Below are 17,445 nucleotides of genomic sequence, written 5' to 3' on the forward strand. Positions count from 1 at the left end.
CATATTTAATAATGTATCCTATACTGTTCTATAAGTGATTTTCTGTAGGCACTATATCTTACTTCTCTTTGCTTTCATAGTACTTAGTGGAGAGTGGAGGCACTTAGTAAATATTTATTTAACAAATGCATGAATTAAAAAAAACAGCTGAGTCAGTAAATGATAAAGCCAAATCAGATACTACCATTTTTTTCAAATGACCTCACAGGAGATTTGCCTTCATTTGTGAATGTTCTTACCCAAGCCAGAAGCATTATTAAGTCAAGGATAAGTCACTTGTGTTCATTGATTTTTATTGTCCACTTTTAGAGAAACAAATGAAAAACAGAAACGCACCATGAAGGTTTTTATCACGTGACCTTTTCACTGTGATTTGGTTGCATAAAAATCTAAATTATTTTAGTACAATCAGAATGCCAATGATTGTACAACTACATGACCTAGTGCAATTAGAGTATAATTTACCACACCTGGAGTTATACTGTTTCCCTATCTATCACCTTTCTGTCTATCTGTCCGTTTTAGGTAGCAACCAGCACGGGGGTGAGCAGGCAATAATCACATAATATCACTTCCAAACACACTCTTCTGTGACACTTAAGGCACTCTTTCCTTCCATCATGGCCTCTCGGCCTTCAAAGAATCCCTATGTCACTACAACTTAACATGATGGCCAAATCAAAATAGGGGAAGTGGACTCTACCTAACCTTTGGCTGAGCAGAATTCCAAATTTTAAAAAAAGAGACTCAAAACTTGGATATTCCCCTGCTCCAAAATTATTTTCAATAAGACACTCTGAACACATTTGAAGTAGGACCCAATTTTCCTGGATACATCTGAAAGAATAGAAGTTCTTCGGTAAACACAGTGAAGGATGAAAGAGGAATCGAACACATGGGTGCCAAAAAAGTCGAGAGACAATATTCAGCACCCTGGTGAGTCACTTAACTGTTACTGCACAGTAAACCATCCCCAAACTTAGTAGCTTAAAAATATAAACTTTTTTTTAGCTCACACTTCTGCAGGTCAGCAATATGGGTTGGGTGTGTATCTGCACGGTTCCTCTAGTCTTTGTTGGGCTCAGTCATGCATCTGCAATCCCCTGCCAGAATGACTGCTTACTAGCTGCCCTAGGATGCCTTCAGCAGGACACCTTGGGAGTCCTTCAGAAGACTACCTCAGACTTGTTCACATGGCAAATGGAACAAGAGAGCTATCGCCAAGTATGCAAAGCCTCTTGAGACCTAGGTCACAACATCATTTTTCTGTGTTCTGTTGGTCAAAGCAAGTCACATAGTCAGTTTGGGCTGAAGAGGAGGAAAAATACATTTCAGGCTTTGATGGGAGGAGCTGCAAAGTCATGAGATAAACTGCATATTTTTGCAATCTACTGACCCAGAATTCAGAGAGGAAGCTGACTGATTTACAGAGCACCATGGTCCATTGATGACCAGCAACAGAAAGGGTCTCATCTTAGTGAATTAATGGGTAGGATCTAGAGTTTAAAGTAACAAGACTCCAGTGAGACCACATGATTGACCTTGGACAAGTTATTTAACCTCCCAGAGCTTCTATATCCTCATAGTTAAATGGGATTAATGATACTGTTTAACTCCCATGATTACTAGGAAGGTAAAGTGAGTTAACTTATGAGAAAGTACTTGAAATCTGTTACACATCAGGTTGAATATTAGCATAAGCAGGGAAGTATGGGAGTTTAAAGCACTGACCTTGGAGCTAGACTGTCTAGGTTGGAATGCTGTGTCTCTTGCTGATTGACTTCTTACCATTAGACAAGTACTTATACTCTCTGGGACTTACTTTCCTCATCCAGAAGTGATAAGTATTATAATTTTTACTGTTAGAATTGTCAGTGAGGCACTCTGCTAGAATTTCAGGACAAAGAATGCTAAGACCTGGTGTAATACTTGACATATCTCTCTTATAAACCAAGGACATTATGCTGACTTTAGGCAGGTCACTTAGACTTTCCGTTTTCTCACGTTAAATAGGGAAGTTTCAACTTTGCTACTTGCAGATATATAGTGAGAAGTAATTAACACATGGTAGTTACAGATGTTGAGTGATGAAAATATACTCCTTTAGATACATCCAGGTCTGAGGAAGATTGTTCACAGGAAGGTAGCCTACTCCAGGAGAACTAGTTTACCACCAATTTAAGAGGCTCACAAGTTCTGAAAGCCCTCAGTGACGACGGTAGAGCTTTAGTCTGGATGGACCCTCACCATTTTAGTAAAGGCAGTGAATGAAAATGGGAGAGGCCAGGCTTTAAAGCCTCACGGAGCTGGATTCAAACTCTAAATCTTACCTAGCTTTATGTGACTTCTGCAAGATGCTAAAAACTCCAAGATCTTTAATCTCCTCATTTGAAAAATGAGTTCTGGGACCCTGGGTGTTTACTCAGGATTTCTACCCCTTCCCATCTTTCCTGATACTAGTATCCTAGCTTCTGTGGTAGGTCCTGTGCCTGACTACTTGAGTGGCTTTCAACCGGCAGTTTGAACTCCCTGATAAAAAATATGCCACAAAGATCTACTGAATATCAACTTCTCAGCCAGATGACATAGCTCATGTGGCCCTTCTGACACATTATTTTTTTATGGTTCATGAGAGAGAAGGCAGTTGCTTATTGCTGATGTGACTGGAGCCCCATGGAAATATTAATTACTGAACTCCATTAGGTTTCCACCCAACCTGAGCTGCTTTCCAGTGGGTTAGTCTCAAGGGCCATTTTCTGTTAACTTATGACTTAATCAAATGTTCCTACTCCAGCCCTTATCCTCTCTAATCCCATTCAAAACCTACTTCTCATGGCTCCTACAACATAGGCCTATGACTCAACTTCCCTAACAAGTTTGAAAGTCATGAGAGACTTCAGACAGACCTAAGGTCCTGCAACAGCCTGTAATATGCCTGATCATGTTTCTTTACATTGCTGTTTGAGTCAGCTGACCTAGACTTGAGGGAGAAGTGGGCTGGTGATGAATTTCCCTCTAAAACTTCCATACTCTTCTAGTATGCCACCTACAGCGTAAAATCGTCTTGCTTCAGAGTTCTGCTTTTGTTATTTTCTCCCTGTGGCCAGAGGTACAAACAAATAGATTCAGAATCAGATTTAGCCATATTTGGAAAAGCTAGATAAGTATGATGACTTTACACAATTATTTACCTTTATTCACAGGGCTTTGATTCTGATTAAGGTAAAGTTTTATGAATAATAAAGACACAATTGAAGTTCCAGTGGGGTAGATTATGGGGCAAACTCTGTAAGTGCAGTGTTAAGAGGAAGCAATAAATCCAGTCCTGCTTAATTGTCATTATCTCTTTAGAAGAACTTTCGTGTCCAATCTCCTTTGCCCAGGCTTTTGATTCCATGCTCCTAACTGTCCACATTTTGCTTTTCTCAATAATTATATTAAATTAGATAAATTAGAGTGTAACCAAAACTAATTTTGCATAATATCCCAGTCCATTTGTGAGCCTCTAAAAACCTCTAAGCTATTTCTCCAGGCAGTAGGGTAGCTAATTATTTACCCTCCCAGCAGCCTCCAAAGCACTTCTGATCCTATGTTTAGAACATAGAATGATCCCATTCAATTAGGGGAAAAAAATATGCATAGCCTTCCTAAGATAACATGAAAATTCCACCTATCCAAGGGGACTAAGTAATTTACTCTCTGCAGATTCCTCTGAATCCTGAAATAATGCACAGTGATGCACAGACATGTGGTCATTATGCCCCAGATTTCCTCATTTAGGAAATCAATTCTTAGACATTGGGGATATGTAAATTCAATTAGTCCTGAACTGCAGAATGATAATCATGCACTGAAATCTATATTAGCATATCCACGTGGAGCAGGCTGCTCCTCCCCCAGGGGTCTCTACCACCTGTTGAATTAATTTGGTCTGCTCCCTTGACATCCATCAGGTTCTGCATATGACAGGGGCAGACAAACTTAACCTGTTGTCAGAGGAAACTGCAAAGTTATGAGATAGTCACATCTCAGCAGAATACTACAGAGAAGAGGCAAAAACTGGAACAAATGCTTAGCCAATCAGTTACCAGATACCCCTGAAAAATGCACCTTGGCAAACAAGGACCACTGAAATCTAATTAAGAAGTTTCGCATCTGGCCACCTGGGGAGCTGCACAGTGACACAAGAAGAGTGCTTAACTGGCATGGTGCTTGCTAGGCAAGCCCTTGGGAATTATATTCTTTCTCATTGTTCTTTTTAAATATTTCTGAACCACAGGGAAATACTGTTGTCATGACTGTAGAGAAGCAGAAATAAATTTCATTCTCAATCTGATTTTAATCAATACATAGAGGAAAACATCTTGTATTATAGACATCACCCTCACACTGACTCAAAATCTTCCAAAGACCTGGGACGCCTGTTATGTATGGAGAGAAAGATAGATAGATACATAGATAGATAGATAGACCAACCGACCACATAACATTTCCTGGCCCAAAGAATTATCATATGATATACTTCCCAGCATCTGCCTTGACCCATTTTGGTGAAAAAATTTAGCTACCTAATACCCACTTCCAAATGCAGTATCTCTTTGCTTCCCCAACAAAACAAGTTCCCCTCTCGTCACCCTCTTCCCGGCTATAAGGAGCCTACCTTTGACCAACGATGAACCCCACACAAACAGCTACTTCTGAATTCAAAGTGCCAAATGATAATAAGAACAGGAGGGCCATGTATCCCAAATGCATGGAGAATCTCCATGAACTCACATTTGTTATTTAATACTGAACTCAGCCACACCCTCCTCTAGAAATCTGCTGTAACAGCCTGTGGAGGCTTCCATCCATAGTATTTTACTGTTGTCCAGGGCTACTCACTAAACTGTAAGCTTCTTGAAGTAAGTTAAAAGTTTCTTATTGATCTTTGTATCTCACAAGTGTAGCACATATAAATGGACATTATTTCTGGAATAAATTAATTAAGGAAGCTGAATTTTCACTTGGTAAAAATAATAAAATATATTGTCCATGATCTTACTCATTCTAGCCTGTTTCTATATAAATAGCACTACAGTATATAATGTCTTCTAGAGCAGCGGTCCCCAACCTTTTTGGCACCAGGGACCGGTTTCGTGGAAGACAAATTTTCCACAGATGGGGGCAGGAAAGGGAATGGTGGAACGGTTCAGGTGGTAATGCGAGCTATGGTTCAGATGGTAAGGCAAGCAATGGGGGGCAATGGGGGGCGGCAGATGAAGCTTCACTTGCTGTCTGCCACTCACCTCCAGCTGTGCGGCCCGGTTCCTAACAGGCCGCGGACCCGTACCAGTCCACCACCTGGGGGTTGGGGATCCCTGTTCTAGAGGTATAAACAAACATAACTTTAATATCATCAACATTTGAGATACTGGAAGAAAATATGAAAACTTCATTTAGATTGATTTCAGAGAAGAGATAAGTTTTCTGGCCTCTTCTAACCTGTCCCTGGGTTTTTCTATCTTATAATCATGCTAATCTCTCCATTCCAGTATTAACCGATTATTTTGCTGTTTTTACTCCAATCCCCTGGCACTGATTTCCTTTTCTCCTTTCTTCCAATGCAGCTGTAGTTCTCCCAGCTGTAGCCTCCATATCCAACATATGTTTCTATCCACCGTGCCATTTTTATTTTCCACCAAGTCCTCTGGCCTGTGCAACCATTTCATACATTCCTTCAGATACCTTCATTTCTGAAGAATTAATTCATTATACAATTGCTGGAAACTACTGTGTAATGGACATAGTGCTTTTTCAAACACATGAATGAGTTTATTTTTATTTTAAATGTTTGTGTACATTGTCTTTTCCCTAAAAAAGAGGCAGACTGTAAGAGGTAGAGAAAAAAAGATAGAGTTAAAAAATAATTTTTGTAATCTAAAACAGACATAAGAGTTGATTGCAAAAGAGTAGATCAGAGCTAGGTTTTACTTTAAGAAGGAAGGAATTTCTAAGTTTCTCTCCCTCTTGTAAACATATCTAGAGAGCATCTTGGTGGATAAGATCATAGAGTTTTACTCTGTGCCTGGGGTAGGGAGGAGGAGGGTGTGTGGTGGAGGAAACCTGGCCTTTCTAGCTTGAAAAATTATTTGGCGGATGGAGTGGGGTGCAGGAGGAAGGGACTGGATCATAGACTTAGATATAAATCATACATTTTCTACAGAGAAACAGGAGACTATTTTCTCAGTCCTGGAATAGGCAAAGATCTCTAAGATAGAATTCATACAGCACTAACTAAAACAGAAAAAATGAGAAGTTGATAAAGTAGTCATGCAGAAAGGGGCTTTGTTAGGTCTCCGAGCCTCCCTTGGCTTCCATGTGGTTTGGGAGCCCAAGAAGTTCCTGTGTGACCCTCGATAGAGCAGACAGTAGCGTGGCAGCAAGTCAGCGGTCCCCTCTATTGCAAGGGTGAGATTACCAGATGACGAGGTGAGCCCGGAGCAAGATCAGCCAAGATATGGTGAAGATCACAGGACTTTGCAACAGCTGACACTGCTGTGCTGATGAATTTATTGAAGAAACTACTAATCCCTAACTGAGCTCAGTTACAGCAGAGAAAGGCTTCAGCAACAAATACCAAGAGAACATCCAGGGATGGGACCAGCCCTGCTTTAAAAGCCACAAATCCAGTGAGCAGCTTATACTAGGCTCTTCAAGGCAAAAGTCAGGAGGAAAAGGCAACATCATGTGGCTTTAATGTCACTTGGGCCATGCATCCCACATCCGTGCAAAGAACATACTAAAGAAATATACAGAAAAGGTGTGGAACTCATAAAATACAAAAAAAAAAAAAAAAAAAAAAAAAAAGAAGAAAAAATCCTGAGACATCTAACCAGAGTCTAAGATACCCACAGAGATCAATTTAACTTGTGGGATTAGAGTGAGATTACTGAGTGAATGAAATGTTATTTTTTTCCCTTTGCCTCCTCAAGCAGGTTAGTGTTTAAAAAAGCAAGAACTCTAGGATCAGATTGCTTGGGTTCAAGCCACTGATCTATAGCTCACCAGTAGCATTATCTGAGTAAGTAACATCACTTTTCCAAACCACAGTTTCCTCATCTAATCCAGAGGGGTTATATTAATATTTATACCATAGAGTTATGCAGTAACACAGTTCCTGGTATCAATGAATGCTTATCATTAAATATTCCACTACAGTATAATAAGTTCACCATGGAGGGAAATTAAAATCAGATTGGATGGTTTGGAAGGTGTCCCAAAGAAGGTGGCATAAATCAAATACTGAAAACTGTGTGGAAATTGATGAGAAGAAAGGGCTGCATGGGAAACTGTATGAAAGAGTTCACACAGGCTGGAGGAATGCGCACCTAAGGACTGCTGGGAGATGGGGCCAGATCATAGAAAGCTTTGGGTACTAGAAGATTCTGACTGTAGAGTGTGTAAGATGATTTGGAAGGATAACTGGCCAGTATGTAGAGCAATGTTTTCAAAATGGTAAATCTGAACCTGGATCAGTGTAGCAGATCCTGATTGACACATTTTTTAAAATAAAATAAAATAAATTGAATGGAATCGACTATATGAGACTGGGTCATATACTATAAGCTTAAGTATCATTCTGTGAAATTTTGTTTCAGCATATAAATTAAAAGTATGTGTGTGTACTAGTTAGTGGTTCATTAAAATGTAAAATGTATCTATTAATGTAGATCAATCACAGTGACTGGAAAAGAGAATGGATTGGAGAGAGACAGTGTTTACCATATTGGAATATGAAAAAGTGGTTGTATCTTGGGTTTTCTTTTTTAAATTAAATAAGAGGAAACATTTTACTTTGATTTCTTTTGCAGTCCAGCACCAGCTTTAAAGTGCTGGAATTTGCAGTTCTGTTCTACATCAATCAATATTCCCTAAGCAATGAAACTTCAGCCCACATGCGTTTCCCCTTTGATGCTTCCAAAAGCATTGTCCTCCAAACCTAAAATATTTAGACAATATGACCTAGGAAGGCTGAACCTTGGATCCTAGACGTGTTCCATCCTGCTAGCTATGTGAACTTGGGCACCAGAGTCAGCCTTTCTGGACTTCAGGGAGGAGACTGAACAGTGTGATCTGTTAGGTCCCTTCCAACTCTGAACAGGTGATTCTACTAGGCCAGTTTGTTCATGAAGGCAAAATATATTTTTGTGAGAATTCAGATTAGAACTCTGGGTATTTGTGTTGCTAACCCATGACATCCATCTGGCTAGGCAGCCACTACTGTGCAGCATGCAAACAAGTATAAATGTTTCAATAATGTTTCCCAACAAGGGTTCCCAGTGCAGTGACTGACTCCTCTAATCTCTGCTTGCAATACTATTTGCATGTAATGTATGTGATTATGTCTCTGACACCCCATCAGATGGATTCTCTCTTTCTAGAGAATGGGATAATTCATTGTTCTTTGAATATTCACAGTATATAACACAATGGTATATTTATAGTAGAAGCATACGTAACTATCAATTAAATAAAACAGTGGAATTTACTTCTAAACATCCAGATAACAGGGGAGCTGGATTTTAAAGACTCTGGAAGGGATTTGAGAATAACCAAGGCATCTAAGATTTAAGGGAGTCAAGATGCCAGGTTGATAAGAACCTAAAATTCTTTCCAGCATTTCCCCTAGAAATTCCCTTCAGTGATTTCTACCTTGTGACAGAATATGATTCTAAAACATCCAGAAGAGAGTTGCAGCTAAATGAGACAGTGTGTACATTTTTCAGTGGTCTCAAAACACTGAGAACATTATTTAAAGATAGTAGAGTTCAAGGCCTGGTAAAGAGGAACAGTCTTTCTGTATACCCAGAATTTTAGTCAGAGTATTGTTCTATGCCACCAGAGTAAAGCAAGCTGAAAAGAGACCAGCACTTACCAAGAATGAAACCTTAGATTAGTTCTTATTAAAACCTCTCAGCAGACTAGTAATGAAAAAGGAGGGAAAGAGGTGGAGTACAACCTTTGAAAGAATGACACAGCCTGAGGACATGACATAAACTGATTAGAACCAAATGGTCCAAGATGGCGGGCAAGTTGACTTCCACCAGACTGTGAGCCTCAGTATATGCTCACTGTAACACATCAGCAAGCTAAATGACGCACCCACAGGCGCCATGACAGTTCCAAGGCTGACCATAAGGATCAAAAAGTGGGCAGTGGCCCATTTCCTGGAAATCCGTGTCCCTTCCTGAAATAGCTGGAATACTCCTCCCACTCATTAGTCTATGAAATTACCCACCCCTATAAAAACTGACAATCCCATACCTTGGTGCTTTTCTCCCCTTCTGAGATGACCCGCGCTCTGTCTGTGGAGTGTGTTTCTCCCAGGGCTGTTCTCGCCTTCTGAAATGGCCCACACTCCGTCTGTGGAGTGTGTTTCTCTCTAAATAAATCCATTTCTTACCTATCACTTTGCCTCTCACTGAATTCTTTCTGTGATGAGACAGCAAGAACCTGAGCTTCATTAAGTCCTGAAACCAGGTGTGTGATCTCAGTTTGAAGACCGTGGGTTGTGGCCGGGTTCAATTCCTGGCCAAGTGTGTTCAAGTCCCAATCTGAGTTTTGGCCGGGTTTGAGTCCCAGCCACGTGGGTTTGAGTCCCAATCAGGGTTTTGGCTGTGTTCGAGTCCTGGCACATGGGTTCAAGTCCCAATCCAAAGTGCACGGTTTCAGCAGTACAAGGGAAGGGACTTCATTAATATGTTAAAAGGTAAAAGGTATCTACCAAAAAACAAAAAACAACAACAAAAAACCTCCAACATATAGCAAACACACTTATTGGTAAAATATCTAGAGATTTCCTTCCGATCCAGAATGAGATAAAAATGCCCTCTCTACTCCTATTCAGTATTGTACTGAAGGTTCTAGCCAGTACTAAAGACAAAACATATATACATATATATGTATATATATATTATAATTACATACATATATACATGTGTTTGTGAATGAATTGAAAAGGAAGAAATAAAACTGTCACATTCACACAACATGGTTATATACATAGCACATGTTTAAATATATACAGATAAATTTGGAAATATGGAAGTGCATTTAGCAAGGTCATTGTTTTCAAAATCAACATAAAATGTATAGTTTTATCTACCAGTAATAAACAATTAGAAAATGAAAATCTTAAGTGAAGCAAGCCAGAGAAAGACAAGTATCATATGATATCACTTATATGAGGAATCTAAAAAAAAAAGGGCTTCCCTGGCGGTGCAGTGGTTAAGAGTCTGCCTGCCAATGCAGGGGACACAGGTTCGAGCCCTGATCCAGGAGAATCCCACACGCCATGGAGCAGCTAAGCCCAAGCGCCACAACTACTGAGCCTGAGCTCTAGAGCTTGTGAGCCACAATTACTGAAGCCCACGTGCCTAGAGCCCGTGTTCTGCAAAAGAGGAGTCCACCGCAATGAGAAGCCCGCGTGCCAGAGCAAAGAGTGGTCCCCGCTTGCCGCAACTAGAGAAAGCCCGCGCACAGCAATGAAGACCCAACGCAGCCAAGGATAAATAAATAAATTAATTAATTTTAAAAAAATACAAATGAACTTATATAAAAAACAGAAGTAGACCCACAGACATAGAAAACTTCTGGTTACCAAAGGGGAAAGGGATGGGGAAAGAGATAAATCAGAAGGGATATATATGTGTGTGTGTGTGTGTGTGTGTGTGTGTGTGTGTGTGTGAGCATGTATGTATAACTGAATCACTGTGTTGTGCACCTGAAACTAACACTACATTGTAAATCAACTATACTTCAATTGAAAGCAGTAAATTAAAAAAGGAAAATCTTAAGATACTATTTTCAATGACATTAAAAACATCAAATACCTAGGACTCAACCTGCAAAAATGCATGCAATATCTCTACATAGAAAATTAAGACACTTTTATGATAAATCAAAATCTTAAAAAAAAAAGTTATGCCATGTTCTTGAATAAGAAGGTAAAATATTTAAAGATGTAAAAACTCACCAAATTAACCTATAGATTCAATGTAATCCCAGTCAATATTCCAGCATATGTATGTGTTTGCATAAATTTACAAGCTGACTCTAAAATTTATATGGAAATGCAAAGGACCAAGAGCAGCCAAGACAATCTTGGAGTGGAGGAACAAATGTAGAACACTCACACTACCAAGCATCATGTCTTACTATAAAGTTCTGTTAGGGAAGCAAAATTTACCAACTCAAAATATGTCTTTTTGGCATATTAATATATTTCAAGCTGGTTATTTTCTAAGAAAGAGTAGACATGGGGAAAACTCTGAAAAGCAAGTAGGAATTATTCTTTTGTAAGAAACATTAACATTTATAAGGGAAATCTCCATGTGTAAGGGGGTCTCCCCCCAAGTACCAGTAAGAAGAGGAGGACCAAATCTCTAGAAACTCTCATAAATGGGGAAGGCACTGACTTAAATCTGCATAACCACCTTATCCTTGTTTACTGTGCTTTCCCCTTCACCTCCCAGAACTGACTCTCCCCACCCTCAACATCCTCTTTTGTATTTAGCTGAGGATATTTAAGGTGAGGGCTTCTTTCAATTTTGGTTACACGGTTTTCCTGGGTCTCTCCTATGCATACATGTTATTAAACTTTGATTTTTTTCCTGTTAATCTGTGTCATGTCAGTTTAATTCTTAGACCAGCCAGAAGAATCTAGGAGGGTAGAGGAAAATTTCTTCCTCCCCAACAGTTCCAACAATTAAGACTGAATACTAACACAACATCATAAATCAACTATACTTCAATTAAAATAAAAAAAGATTAAATGGCTTTGGCATATATATGGTTAAGCAACAAGCTGAAAAGAACAAAATAGAGTGCAGACTTGGGCCATATACATATGGTTGCTTGATTTATGTAAAAGTGATTCTGCAATGCAGTGAGAGAAATACACATATCAAAAAAAGATGCAAATCCAGGTAATAATCACACCTAAGGATCATAACCAAAAAAAGGCAAAAACTACAATTAAAAAAACGGAGGAAAGTCTTCAGCAGACATTTCACAAATAAAAGAGTATCTAAGTGTTCATGTAAAAGTGCTCACCCTCTTTAGCCATGTCGAAGAAAAATTGCACCAACAGGAGTGAAACAGGCAAGGAAGGCTTTATGCAAGACTACTGTAATAGAGGTCAAGACAATCATAATAAGGAGAGAGAGATTGGACTCCACTCTGCTGAAACAAAAGGCAGCAGAGTTTCTAAGCAGTGGAGCGAGAAATGGAAAAGTGCTGGAGGACTTGAGAAGGGAGGTTGGTTAATGTGATTAGGCCATATGCTTTTGTTTGTTTTTTTTATTATTAATTTTTATTGGAGTATAGTTGATTTACAATGTCATGTTAGTTTCTGCTGTACAGCAAAGTGAATCAGTTGTAAATATACATATATCCACTCTTTTTTTTAGATTCTTTTCCCATATAGGTCATTACAGAGTATTGAGAAGAGTTCCCTGTGCTATATAGTAGGTCCTTATTAGTTATCTATTTTATGTCATTCCCAATCTCCCAATTTATCCCTCTCCACCCCTTTCTCCCTTGGTAACCGTAAGTTTGTTTTTTACATCTGTGACTCTACTTCTGTTTTGTAAATAGGTCCATTTGTACCATTGTTTTTAGAGTCCACATATAAGCGATATCATATGATATTTGTCTTTGTCTGGCTTACTTCACTCAGTATGATAATCTCTAGGTCCATCCATGTTGCTGCAAATGGCATTATTTTATTCTTTTTTATGGCTGAGTAATATTCCATTGTATGTACCCCATCTTTATCCATTCCCCTGTCAATAGACATTTAGGTTGCTTCCATGTCCTGGCTATTGCAAATAGTGCTGCAGTAAACACTGGGGTGCATGTATCTCTTCGAATTATGGTTTTCTCCGGATATATGTGTTTGTTAATTGATGCTTATCTAGTTAGGCTCCTACCTTCCCATGGATACCAGGAAACAGGGACCCTGTCTTCTTGATTACATTTCAAAGGGATGCCTCCCAGGTCTTTGAGAAAGACAGTCCTGGCTGTAAAACTGGAAGAGACTGGGAGAAAGTTTACATCTCAAAGGACCTAAAACAGAGGTAAAGGGCTTATGGTGAAGAAGAAACCTCAGTAAAGTTTATCCGAGCTGAGGGGAACTTGAAGGCCACCTTGATCATTCTCAAATTGATCACTAATCTTTGGCTTATTACTGTTTTGGGTTTTAAAAATTTGTTTGTCTGTTTTTACCTTAAAACTGCTGATGAAGTTCTGGAGTTGGTGGTAGAAATCTAAGTGCCCAACACAGTGCCTGGTTTTGTAGGCATATGGGTTGAATTAAATGAACAAATGATTGGATTATAACTGGGTTACTGGTAAGTTTGTGCACACAAGTTATTAGCAGAATTTGAACTAGAGTGAATAAAGCATCATAAATAAGTGTGATGGTTAACCTCCTAAATGTTCACCAAATGTGAGATGATGTCCTCCTCCACATAAAGTTTAATCAAAGAGTGGAAAACTGGAGGAAGGTAATGATCTAGTTGGGACTGCCCCCTCAGGCCATGAGAATGCACCTTCATTTGGATTATAAATACTAATTGGGGTGGTGGAAAGGCACACACACAAAAAGACAACCAGGAATTGGCAGCTTGCCTTTAAAAGACAAATAATAATCCTTGTCCCCTCTCACCATCCCAAACCACACCATTACTTCTAAGGTATAGATGGGGTCATGGCCAGGAATGTTAAAATATAATATTATTTTAAAACTCACATTAATCTTGAAAAGAGATTGTTTTATCCACATGTTAGTAAGGAAACCATTAGCCAAAATGTTATTACTTAATAAGCTCATGTGACAAAGTTAAAGATGTGGAATTCCTCTTATTGCCATTAATTAAGAACTTAGGTCTAATTAAGAACTACCTAAAATCTGATTTTAAAAAATGAGTACAACACAGAAATAGTTATTACATAAGAAAGAGATAAATTGTCCTTTAACGTATGAAAATTTGTGCAACTTATAATTAAAAGGAATGCAAACCAAAACTAAACTGGGATATCATTTTTCACCTACCAAATTGGCAAAAATTCAAAAGATTGACAAGCACAACTCTGTTGATGAGAATCTTGGGAAAGGCATATTCATACATTACTGATGCAGTAAGAAATGGGAAAAAACCTCATGGAGGGGAAACTGACAATGTTTGCCAAAATTGCATATTCATATTTACTCTTTGACACAGTTATTCCACTTCTGGAAATTTACCTTAAAGTTTCACCTCCACAATAAGAAATAATACAGGCATACCTCGTTTTATTGTACCTTGCAGATATTGCATTTTTTACAAATGAAGATTTGTGGCAACGCTTTGTCCAGCAAGTCTATCTGTGCTATTTTCCAACAGCATTTTCCTACTTGTTGTCTCTGTGTCACATTTTGGTAATCCTTGCAGTACTCCAAGCTTTTTCATTATTATTATATTTGTTACAGTGATCTGTGATCAGTGATTTTTGATGATACTATTATACCTGTTTGGGGGCTACCTGAACCATGCCCATGTAAAACAGTGAACTTAATCCATAAACTATATGTGTTCCGACTGCTCTACTGACCAGCCATTCTCCCCATCTCTCTCCTTCTCCTCTAGCCTTTCAAAATATGACTGCTTATTGACACTGTATCTGGTCACCCAAGAGTTCTGATGGAGATGTACAAAGAGATTAATGCTGTTTTCATGCCTGCTAATAACAACATCCCTTCTGCAGCCCATGGATCAAGGAGTCATTTTGACTTTCAAGAGTTATTATTTAAGAATATATTTCATGAAGCTATAGCTGTCATAGATAGTGATTACTCTGATGGATCTGGGCAAAGTCAACTGAAAACCTTCTGGAAAGGATTCATCATTCTAGGTGCCATTAAGAACATTTGTGATTCATGGGCAGAGGTCAAAATATCAACATTAACACAAGTTTAGAAGAAGTTGATTCCAACCCTCGGAGATGACTTTGAGGGGTTTTAAGATGTCAGTGGGGGAAGTAGCTGCAGATGTGGTGGAAATAGCAAGAGAACTAGAATTACACGTGGAGCCTGAAGATGGGACTGAATTGTTGCAATCTCATGATAAAACTTGAACAGATGAGGAGTTGCTTCTTATGGATGAGCTAAGAAAGTCATTTCTTGAGATGGAATTTCTCATGGTGAAGATGCTGTGAAGCTTGTTGAAATGACAACAAAGGATTTAGAATATTACATAAACTTAGTTGATAAAGCAGTGCCAGGGTTTGAGAAAGTTGACTCCAATTTGAAAGAAGTTCTACTATGAGTAAAATGTTATCAAACAGCACTGCATACTCTAGAGAAACTATTCATGAAAGGAAGAGTCAATCAATGCAGCAAACTTCACTGTTGTCCTATTTTAAGAATAAGACAGCCACCCCAAACTTTGGCAACCACCGCCCTGATCAGTCAGCAGCCATAAACAACCAGGCAAGACCCTCCACCAGCAAAAAGATTACGACTCACTGAAGGCTAAGAGGATGGTTAGCATTTTTTAGCGATAAGGTATTTTTTAAATGAAGATAAGATCATTGTTTTTTTAGACATAATGTTATTTCACACTTAACAGACTAAAGTACAGTGTGAAAAACTTGTATGTACTGGGAAACCGAAAAATCTGTGTGACTTGCTTTACTGAGATATTAAATACAAACAAAAACAAAGGAACTTAGTATATATCACGCTGATCAAATAACTACAGGGGGAAAGGAATTAACTGAATAACTTTTGAACACAGTACCCTGCCTGTGGTATTGATGTAGTATTTCTGAAACTGCTTGGGATGTATTATACGAAAGAGCAAATAAGTAAATATATAATTTTTGTTGGAAACCTGGTTTTCTTTGCAAAAAAGGGAGTTACAAATCCATAATGGGAGAAAGTCATGAAAAACTTGTGGTGCTGGAATTGAATTGGAGGTAATAGTATAAACACAATATTATTTTCAAAATATATTTTCCTAGCTCTATATGCTGAAAAAGCCTAGAAGAGTGATTGGGAAACATTTTTTTTCTGTAAAGGGACACATAATGAATTCTTTAGGCTTCAAGGACAATATATGAGCTCTGTTTCATACTCTACTTTTTAAAAAAAAAATATTTGTCTGTATGTTTGCTTGTTTTTGTTTTGTTTTGCTCTGCTTTTGCAACCGTTTCAAAATGTTAGAATAATTCTTAGCTCACAGGCTGTACGAAAGTAGGCCATATGCAGAATGCTGAATCCTGAGCCTAGAAACAATAATACTACTGTAGCAATGAGCATACCGAGCACTCAGATCTTGGTTCCAAAAAATGATTCCCATGTAAAGAGATCCAGGGCCCTGTGGAGGAGCAAGTAGCTCCAGGTTTAGAACCAGGAAAGTGCAAAGTAATCTTGGGACAGCTTGTGCTAGAAAGCAAGGAAAAATAGCCAGGACTAGTGAGACAAGAGACAGTGCTCCACTGGCAAATTTAGTACAATTTAAGCATGTGGATGAATTATAACACACTGGGAAGAAAAAAAATCAGAAGAATCTATAAGTGGCACCAAAGAAGATATGATAGAATTATAAAATCATCATTTTCAGCTAGAACATGATGATTAATTCAGGCAGCAATCATCAACAGAAAACAAAACAAGTGGGTAAACATTGTGGAGGAATAAGATAGTCATACAGTCTCACACTGATCACGCAGATTACTCAGTTACAAAGGATACAAACTATTATGGAGTGAGCTGGAGAAAACAGTCTTAAGTGATCATCACCAGGAATCCAAGAACCTGAAATCCCATTTGCCTCCTAATGGGATGCAATGAGACATACACAACATCCTCTTTGCAATATTCCTACAACAAACGTTTAACCTGAATCTAATCCTGTGGGAACAAAGAGACAAGTCCTGACTGTGCGACATTCTATAAAATAACTGGCCTAAACAACTTATTTTCACAACAGCAACAACATGAAATATCCAGAGAACGGTCCTAGGTTAAATGAGACTAGACTAAGAAACATGCCAATCAAATGCATTGCCTGGATCTGATATAAACAGCAATAATAATCTCCATAAAGAACATTTTAGAAAAAAAATGAGGAAATTTGTAGAAATTTGAATATGGGCTATATACTAGGTAATATATAATATTGGTAATTTTATTTTGAATTTCATGGGTATGTCTATGGCATTATGGCTTTATAGGAGAGTGGCCTAGTTCTTAGGAGATACATGGTGAAGTATTTAGGGGTGACATGTCATAATGTGTTCAACTTACATTCAAACAGTTCTGCAAGGGGCTTCCCTGGTGGCGCAGTGGTTGCGCGTCCGCCTGCCGATGCAGGGGAACCGGGTTCGCGCCCCGGTCTGGGAGGATCCCACATGCCG

This window comes from Physeter macrocephalus, chromosome 18 (genome assembly GCF_002837175.3).
Source record: "Physeter macrocephalus isolate SW-GA chromosome 18, ASM283717v5, whole genome shotgun sequence".
In the NCBI taxonomy this organism is placed as follows: Eukaryota; Metazoa; Chordata; class Mammalia; order Artiodactyla; family Physeteridae; genus Physeter; species Physeter macrocephalus.